Here is a 10,315-nt window from a genome sequence, read left to right on the forward strand (position 1 = left end):
TACTAGTAGGTGGAGAACACAATACTACAATAAAATACAAAAGCGATCATTATGTAATCAGAGTGGTAAGTATTCTTCTAAATTGAGTTGTATCAGTGATGCTAGTTAATGATGCGGGTAGGGAATTCCATTCTTTAGAGGCTAGCGAAAAATAGGATTGCGCACATGTCACTGTGTTACAATGAGGCACTGTGACCTTTTGTTGATGATCACGATGGTGAGAAATGAACGGTGCCGGTTGAATCCATCGAGAGCGAAGTTGAAAATTAGAGTAGAAAATCTTATGGAATAGGCAGATGCGGAAGTGCTTACGGCGGGTAGCTAGTGGCAGGAGGTTTAAAGACCTTTTTATTTGGGTGACGCTAGATGTACGATGGTAATTGCCTAAAATGAACCTAGTTGCACGATTCTGGACAGTTTCCAGAACCTGTGTCAGTGAGACCTGTCCAGGGTCCTATATGGATGATGCGTATTCCATTTGCGGTCGTACGTAGGTCGTGTATAATAATGATTTTAATGAAGATGGAGCAAGTGTAAAATTTCTTCGAAGATAACGTAGCGTTTTGTTTGCTTTAGTGCTATATGTTCTATATGAAGTTTCCAGGACAGGGTGTTAGTTATATGTGTGCCAAGATACCGATACGATCTTACGCTTTCAAGGGGATGACTGTGAAGAAAATAAGGAGGACAAGTAGTATTTGAACGTGAAACTCTCATAGATTTGCATTTTTTAATATTTAGTTCCATTTTACAATTATGACACCAGTCTAGTATGTTATTAAGATCGACCTGGAGGGAGCGAATATCGGAATCGTTAGTTATTTTACGGTAAATCACGCAGTCGTCGGCAAACAAACAAATCCTAGAGTTAATAGTAGCAGGCAGATCATTAATATAAATCAGGAACAGTAAAGGGACAAGGACAGATCCTTGAGGAACCCCAGAACCAACTGGCACAGTAGAAGAACTAGTGTCATTAGCATGCACAAACTGAAGGCGAGAAAAAAGAAACGCGCGAATTCAGTTCAGAACAGAAGGGTCAATATTTAGAATACTGAGTTTATATAGAAGTAATGAATGGTTAACTTTATCGAATGCCTTAGCGAAGTCGAGAAATATGCAGCCTGTGGAAAACGCGGAGTCTATATCCTGGCATAGCAGAGCTAGGCTAGTGCCAATTTTAAATACACCACAAACCACGCAGATGGCGATGCGCAATCGCTACTGCACATCAATGAGGGAGGCTGTCGGTGAGGTGATGGAGAGCGCGTGGCGGCGGCGGCGGCCCCGGCGCGCCAGCTGTGCGCCGTGTGACGTCACCCACTCCCCGCGCATGCGCAGCTTGGCCTTTCCAGAGCTCCGCGAAATGGCTCGGCGACTAGCGTAGTATTGCTTGCGCAACAATATTCTCCGTCGTAGATTAAGGCGGACGCCCTAAACCGACGATTGGAACACGCCAGAAGAAGCGGTATGCGAGTCTGTTGTCTAATCTTTAATGAATTAGTGGATGTTTATTTCATCTTTTGTCGTCCAAAAACCGCGGGTGGTGGAAAAAAGCAGTTCGCAATGACTGCTTGACAGGCTTCGTCACCCGTGGGAATCGAGAACCTCACCAGTGACAGTGTATGCACTGTACGGAGCACGCTGTCGCGTGGTATCTTTGAAAATTTACGGGGTTTTATTTTTGACGAACAAAAAGGGCCATGCTAGAGCAACTTTGTCGAAAGCACCCGGGTTGGACCATTTTCATGCCGCTCAGCAATTTTCATATTAACAACTCAGCGTTTACCTATTTAAATGGTCAATTGACCAGCTCCTATATATAGCGTTCATTGATTACGAGAAAGCATTCGACTCAGTAGAAACCTCAGCAGTCATGCAGGCATTGCGGAATCAGGGTGTAGAAGAGTGTTATGTGAAAATATTGGAAGATATTTATAACGATTGCACAGCTACCATAGTTCTCCATAAAGTCAGTAATAAAATTCCAATAAGGAAAGGTGACAGGCAGGGAGACACGATCTCGCCTATGCTATTCACTGCCTGTTTACAGGACGTATTCTGGGGCCTGAATTGGGAACAGTTGGGGATAAGAGTTAATGGAGAATACCTAAGTAATTTGCGATTCGCTGATGACATTGCCTTGCTAAGTCACTCAGGACATGAACTGCAAAGCATGATCAATAAATTAGACAGGCAGAGCAGAACGGTGGCGCTAAAAATTAACATGCAGAAAACCACAGTAATGTTCAACAGCCTAGCAAGGGAACTGCAGTTCGCAATTGGCAGTCAGGTGCTGGAAGTAGTAAGAGAATATGTCTGTTTAGGGCAGGTAGTGACAGCTGAGCCAGATCATGAGAGGGAAATAACTAGAAGAATAAGAATGGGGTGGAGCGCATATGGCAGGTTATCTCAGATCATGAATGGCAGTTTACCAATATCTCTGAAGAGAAAAGTATATAACAGGTGTATCTTACCGGTACTCACCTATGGGGCAGAAACGTGGAGGCTAACAAAGAGGGTTCAGCTTAAGTTAAGGACAACGCAGCGAGCTATGGAAAGAACAATGGCAGGTGTTACGTTAAGAGATCTGAAGCGGGCGGAGAGGGTGAGAGAACAGACGCGCGTTAATGATATCCTAGTCGAAACCAAGAGGAAGAAGTGGGCTTGGGCAGGGCATGTAATGCGATGGCAAGATAACCGCTAGTCCTTAAGGGTAACGGAGTGGATTCCAAGAGAAGGAAAGCGTAGCAGGGGGCGGCAGGGGGCGGATCCAGTCTCTGACTGGATCCATTTATTCACGGAAACCTAAAAAACAAAATAAAAGCGAGAGCAAAGCCGCCACGCGACTGCCTGAAAGGCACTCCCCGCGTTAGTTGACTCCTCCTACCGTGAGCGGTGAAATCAAACAAAGGCGGGAGCCGGGACGTTTAATCCGATTTAAATTAGGGAAATCTGCCGCACAGGACAATAATTGGAACTTTCTAAGAATACTCGGAACGTGTAGATCGATTTCCCGCTGTAAAAAGACGAGTTCAGATTCCTCTTTAGTGCACCTGCAACACGTTTCTGGCCGCTATTGCAGGTGTCATCAAGCTTAGTTCGCGTCCAGTCCGTCAATACGCACGGTGACTTATTACCAGTGTTACTAATTAAGGCAGCAGCCCGTATCGGCAAGCGATAACTGCTGCCACGTTTTAAACGTTGCTTTCGCGCACTTTGCGATCACGTTTCGGAGAAGGCAGACGAAAAGAACTTTGGCTAGCCAACATTGTACAGCCCTCCGCGCTAGCAAACAAACCACTCGGTGTGCACCTTCAGTGCAACGACGGCTATCATCACAGAATTTAGAAATATTTTAACGCGAGAGCGTTAAAGGCCCCGTTACGCAGTAAAGCATGACTCTGTTAGGTGGTGCCCAGAGAGCAACATCTGGACAACAAAAGAGGCATATAGGATTGAGCAAGTTGGTCAGACATACTGAAGGGAAGAATGGCGCAGCATCAGGTAACGAATACAGCAGGAGAGCACACACACGCACAAGCGCCTTGTACTAGCAAGGGGATTAAGAAATTAAGAAGCGTATTGGAGGCAGGTGGGCCAACTAGGTCACGTGACCTTGCTGTGTCGTCACAATCTGCCCACCGTGACAGGTGGTAGTTAAATTAATGATTGGTCGCTCGGGAAGAGCAACCTGGGCCGCACAAGGCCCACCTGCCATCGCAGGGCAGTGGCGCATCGCTTAACCGCTGCACCACTGCGTCAGGAGTGGTACGAGGACCCGCAAGCAACTATGAACGAAAAGTAGAGAATGACTTGCATATATGCGAATTAACCCATTTCGCTATCGCGTCATACGCTTAATGCGGAGCTTAAGTGTCCGCTCCAATTTCTACGCATCAGTCTCTACTCATTAGTCGTGACGTTGGCTCGACAATGACACCTGCCGCATCGGAAGCTTTACTTGCTGCCGACACTGCCGACTCGTCGGCCCCCGGATATTCTCGGTATTCAGCCGCCTCAGTCCTCAAAAGCACCGCACGCTGTGTGGGGCTGAGCTCACTGAAGTGCAGGCCGGCGTTCCTCGCGAGAACTTCCCGATCGGGAACGGGATCCATAGGAACGCTGGTGCAAACGAAGCGACGGCTTATAAAAGTGCCTGCATCGCCCGGCCGGCGGTAGCTTTTATTTCGGCTGTTGCTAGACCGTACCGCTCACCGCCAGCAATCACAGACTGCGTTTACGTCATTTTTCGAAGGTTACGCCACCACGGAGTCTCGAGTTTAAATCAGAGGGGGGCAAAACTTTTCCGACAATCGAATTCAAATCTCTCAGCAATGAATGCGCCTTTTTGCCACCGAACAAAACAAAGGCACGAAATGCCATACTATCGGATTTCGCTAAGAACAAAAAACAATTGACGCAGTTTTCCTCAGTGTGCCCTTAAGCTTCAGGACCTCTTTCCGAAATTAATCTTCTAACTTTGCAACATCCTAAGACAGTATAGCATACAAAATCTAGCAAACGTCAACCTGGCAGCAGTGGCGACAAACAAAAATATCAAGAAATTTGCTTTTTTTGACACTAACCTGCAGAAGGAAGCCGGGGAGTTGGATAGGCGTGTCTTGCAAGCGGTCGTCGCTGCTGAGTGGTGAGCAGGGCGGCCGGTGAGGGCTCCTTATATAGTACACATCGTTCCGGAGGAACCAGTGTTGAAGATCACGAGCGCCACTAACAAATCACGCCGCCTGGAGCCGATGTTTTTTTAATGCCGTCAATGATCGTGCGTAAGCACACACACTGCTTGGCTTCTGTACAGCGCGTACAGCCTGGGAAAGGCGATCTGCAGAAGGAGGCAAGAGAGCGCGTTAGGCGTGTTTCGAAAGCTGTGTTCGCTGCTGCTAAATCGCTTCTTATGCAAAAAGTGACGCAACTATCGTGGCGCAACGTGTTCAGTGATTGTATAATATGAATGGACATTGGCACTCTGCCCCCGTGGAGGTTGTGCGACCGCGCAGCGCGTGCAAGCGATCGCAACCTTCGTGGCTTTTGGCATGACTTCGTTGCGTCGCGGTAGCGAACAATAACCAGTTCAACGTGCATCTAAAAAAAAAAAAAAACTCAGAGGACAGTTACCCTTGTGTGACGAGAATAAGAATGTAATAAGAGTGCGACTTGGTATCTGTATAGTTAGCTTTTTCCGCACGCGCACTCGTTCTTGGACTTGCGATTCTCTCTTGTTCGCTGCTCCAGGCGCCTCCTCGGGCGGCGTGTTTGGCATGAGCCATCGCAGATGGAACGTGCTACAATCCTCCGCTCCTTCTTCTACGGTAACAACTTTTTGGATCATTCCCGTGGCAGCCACACTCCGGTTGCTCAATCCTCGCTCTTGCCCTACACTCCTCTTCTGACGGTAAGCCACCTCTGGATGGTTCCGGTACTAATTAACCTCCGGGTAAGCATTCCAGCGTTCCCGTCATGCCCTCCTCCTTCCGCTCTAACCACCCTCCGAGTGGTTCCCATGGCAACCACCCTACGGTTACGCCGACTACTACACCGACGAGAAACTAGGGAACAGGCTGTTAACAGCCGTCGCTGTCAAATCAGCCGTTAAGGACGGCGTGTGGGCCGTCAACGCTTTGCCATTGCAAATCTCAAAGTACCTCTGATGTTTGAAAGTCAGTGCTCTATAATTACTCAACTAGCCGGCATATTGAATAAAAAAAAGAAGAAAACCAAGCCAATAAACCTCGAGCGAGTCAACTACAAGATTCAAGTCAAAGTCATCCTTGCGCGAGTTTATTCGGGAGTTCTGAGGGTGTTTGTATCAGTTCATTCGTTTTCCATTCCGTAGACTCGCCTCTTTGGGATGCCCTGTGTAGTGCCAGACAAAGCTGAACACCGTTAACTATAACGCGCACCACGTGCTCTGAGTTCCCTTTGTCGCACAAATTACACTGTATTTGGGCATAGTATGCATGCAGCTGTGTTGTAGGTCTACTGCACGCAGAAGTCAGTGGTGGGCGCAGCTGGGCAAGGAGATCTCTATTGTGAGATGCACAAAACAACAAAGGCCGTGTCCAGCCTAGAGATGTAAAATTAAAATTGAATTCTTGTACAAGAAAAATTTTGCTTTCTTTTTTTTTCAGAAAAATACCAAATTTTGGGAAAATAAGAAAACTCATTTCATTGTATACATTTACTTTGCAAGTAGGAATTAAGTAAAGAATTAAACTTTTGAACCAAAAGAAACATGCTGCAAAGCCTTTTCAGGAGAGGATGGTGACATACTGCATAGAATAGAATCGACGTTAGGCATTGGATGAATGTGGCTCGCCACTGCTGGTTAGGGAAGAGCTTACTCGTGCGACTTTTCCCACGTTGAGATTCGAGTGCATGTCCTCAAGTTAACTTCACGCGTTCTCCTGCAAGCTTGTCGCGCAGCTTGGTATGCACGTTATCGAACTTAACTAGTTTCTTTCACACGACCGAGACGACGGGGAATCCGGAGTTGCCGACATGCGGCTGAAGTCAGCGGTCGGTGCCTACTGGGACCTTGCCGCCACGTGGATAGCTTGGCACACTTCCAAGCAGCTCGTATAGACCAACTGACAGTGCGTAGGGAGGTGACAATGTGCAGGTAACTCCGTTTGGAAATTTTTCGAGTTTGTTCCCCTCCTTCTGGGTCGTGAAAAAGCCTGAAAAAATGTTTTTTTTAAATAATTTTTAAAGATTTTGCACGCGCTCGCATTTGTAGTCCAGCGTCCAGGTGGCACGCTCGGTCTTCCCCGAAGTTCACAGGCGGCCTTTCTTTGAGATGCGGTGTTGCATTTTTTACTCACAAAAAAATATACAGGGTGTTTCACCTAAAACATTACACCAAATATTTTAGGGGAATCCCCCAAGGTGGAGTAGATTTGTAATAAGGGAGTAATTACTCATTGACGTCAACCCAAGCGCAGCCGTACGGATACAAAGGAAAGCTATACAGCTTTCTCAGAAACTTCGAAGTTAAAGAAAAATTCGTCCTGGTCCGGGGTTCGAACCCGGGACCACCGCTTCACCGGAGCAGTCGCTCTACCAATTGAGCTAACCGGGACGGCAAGTTCATGGTAGGGCGAGGGCGAATTGATCAATAACTCGAAGTGGGAACAGTCTTGACCAAATATTTCAGGGGAATCCCCCAAGGTGGAGTAGAGCTTTCCTTTGTAGCAGTACGGCTGCGCTTGAGTGGACGTCAATGAGTAATTACTCCCTTATTACATATCTACTCCACCTTGGGGGATTCCCCTAAAATATTTGGTCAACACTGTTCCCACTTCGAGTTATTGATCAATTCGCCCTCGCCCTACCATGAACTTGCCGTCCCGGTTAGCTCAATTGGTAGAGCGACTGCTCTGGTGAAGCGGTGGTCCCGGGTTCGAACCCCGGGCCAGGACGAATTTTTCTTTAACTGCGAAGTTTCTGAGAAAGCTGTTTAGCTTTCCTTTGTAGCCGTACGGCTGCTCTTGGGTAGACGTCAATGAGTAATTACTCCCTTATTACAAAACATTACACATTTCTTAAACATAGGCTTTTTGAGTAAGCGGTGTAGTGGATCTGAATACGCTAAGATGTGCTAACTAGCACTCTGGCTAACTTATACTCAGCTCTTAACTTTCTAACTATTAAGGTTAGGCTCCTTGATTATTGAGAGGTATATAAGCTACCGTAAGTAATATGAATATCAGTTTTTAGAATTTCAAAACGCGGTTACCCTCGGCGCTGTAGGCCAACAAATATCGGCTATTTCTACGAGTTACGTGCACTGGAGAGATTGCTTTGCCTGCAAGCTTCTCGAAAGCGCATGTATTTTTGCGCGATGTAGCCAAAGTTTGTTGGGCCACAGCGCCGATGGTAATCGCGTTTTCGAAATTCTAAAAACTGATATGGATATTATTTACCGTGGGCTACACGCCTCTGCATAATTAAGAAGCCCAGCAGTAATAGTTAAAAAGTTAACTATTCAAAATTAGTTAACCATCATGCTAGTTGCACTTCTTAGCTGTATTCTGATGCGCTACCAATAAACGCTCTGCCCAAAAAAGCACTCTTCTGCATCATGAGCTTCCATGCACGCCGCATGCGTCCTGTATAAACCTCTCCAGTAAGCGCTCCCGTGGGCACCACCATATTACTGCGAAAGAACTCATGTGCTCGCCAACGCCGACCAAGAATCTCATAACCAACAATTCCGGACAAAATAATTTTTGAGCGGGAAAACAGTTTATGAACGCAATTTTTTTTGATATAATGTAAGATTTCACTATAACAATCGGTATGCCCGAAGATCACCCTGCGCCAGCCTTGCATTTTTTTTGAAACTTGGTTTTTGGGGAAAGGAAATGGCGCAGTATCTCTCTCGCACATCTCGGTGGAATCCGAACCATGATGCAAAGGAAAGGAATAAAGGAGGGGGTGAAAGTAGAAAGCAAGAAAGAGGTGCCGTAGTGGAGGGCTCCGGAATAGTTTCGACCACCTGGGGATCTCTGACGTGCACTGACATCACACAGCACAAAGGCGCCTCGCGGTTAGGGATGGAACCCGTGTACTCCGGCTCAGTAGACGAGCGCCTTAACCACTGAGCCACCATGGCGGGTAGCATTTTTTCTATTAACGTTTTTGCTATCGTCTGGTTTTTGTAGGGCAGTCTTAACTGTTCAGTGCGCTCGATGGAAACACTGTAAACGCAATAATTTGGTACATATCAGAAAATTGACCATTAACTTCAATATTTACATAAAAGTATCTTATAATTTTTCAATTTTCAAAATTTTTGTGCGAAAATGTCGAGCATGTGTCATCTTTGAATCTTCTGCCGTTGCTTGGGAACAACAGCGCTATGTTAGCTTGAACGGGAGATCAAATCAACAGCCACGACCGGAAGTCGAAGCAGCGGCGGCGCGATGAGGTCAGCTTCGCCGGCCGCAGCGCGAGAGCATTGCTATCGCCGCAGCCGAACACGACGCGGGTTAAACTGCAAACCGAGCACTCTCGAGTGTGCATCGCACACTGTCTTCTTCGTCCATTAATGATGCCCATGCTTTCGCACTATGATCGGTTTAACAAAGTTAAAACCCAGACACTTCTGCAGGCAAGACCATTTTTCCATGGACCTGCAGTTAACTCCTACAAATGCCTAGGTGTTCATATCTCACGTAACTTATCATGGCATAGACACGTTGAACATGTCGCAAATAACGCCAACAGGACTCTTGGATACTTGCGCCGAAATTTCTCTACCGCGCCTCTGCCGATAAAACTAACCCTTTATAAAACAGTAGTACGACCAAAGTTAGAATATGCATCTGCAGTTTGGGATCCTAATATAATCACACTGATAAACACACTAGAATCCATTCAAAATCGTGCAGCTCGTTTCATCTTAACTAACTATTCCCGTTACGCCAGCATTACTTCTATGAAAAACACACTTGCCTTACCAGACCTTTCTTCGCGCCGGAAGTGTTTTCGACTATGTCTTTTCCACAGACTGTATCACCATAACCCCCTGTTAAAGGATCATCTTTTTTCGAGCCCTTCATACATTTCATCCCGTTCCGATCATATATTTAAAGTCGGTGTTCCATTTTCGAGAACCAAATTGTGCCATGATTCTTTTATTACTAAAACCAGCGTTGACTGGAACGACCTTCCTCCCTCCATCGCTGCCATTACCGATGTTGAGAACTTCAAGAAAACTGTGTTTTCTGCCATCATATAACTTGTTTTGTATAACTATGCACTGTATTTTTTTTTGTTGTACCACTCCTTTCTGTAATGCCCTCGGGCCCTGAAAGTATGTGAAATAAATAAATAAATAAATAAATATATAGCACGGCGGACGAGGTAGCACGAATCCTCTGATGCCATGCATGCCACCGAAGAACATGGTACGCGTTTCAACAGCGGCCACCATCCGGGTATTGTCGCCAATAAGTATACTGCGGCGTAGAGGCAACTGCCCTGTTGCAGAATAGCTTTCTGTGCTGGCTGGTCGATAAACGCATTGCAGCGCAGCAGAAGAAGAGGGCACATAATAGAGACGAACGACACGAGCGCTAACCATGTCTAACTTTCTCGAGCAAAATTTTTCAAAATTGAGAAATTGTAAGACACCGCTATGGAAACATTGAAGGCTATGGTTCATTCTTCTCATACGTAGGAAAATACTTCTTTTAAAGTGTTTCCATCGATAGCATATAACAGTTAAGACCATACCATAGAAAATCAATGGCGAACGCTTTTGACGATCGCAAAAACGTTAAAAGACAAA

General features: G+C 46.1%; 1 protein-coding gene across 1 annotated transcript in view; it reads right to left on the minus strand.

The window, feature by feature from the left end:
* Positions 1-4,642, minus strand: part of LOC149335041 (cytochrome P450 3A14-like) — a 46,967-nt gene extending 42,325 nt beyond the window's left edge. Inside the window, exon 1 of the mRNA XM_089553727.1 lies at positions 4,590-4,642. The gene's annotated coding sequence lies outside the window, so the exon portion shown is untranslated. The remainder of the gene's footprint in view (positions 1-4,589) is intronic.
* Between the last annotated feature and the right edge of the window lie 5,673 nt (positions 4,643-10,315).

The sequence above is a fragment of the Amblyomma mixtum genome, chromosome 7 (genome assembly GCF_055824585.1).
Source record: "Amblyomma mixtum isolate Tamu chromosome 7, ASM5582458v1, whole genome shotgun sequence".
NCBI classification, from domain to species: domain Eukaryota; kingdom Metazoa; phylum Arthropoda; class Arachnida; order Ixodida; family Ixodidae; genus Amblyomma; species Amblyomma mixtum.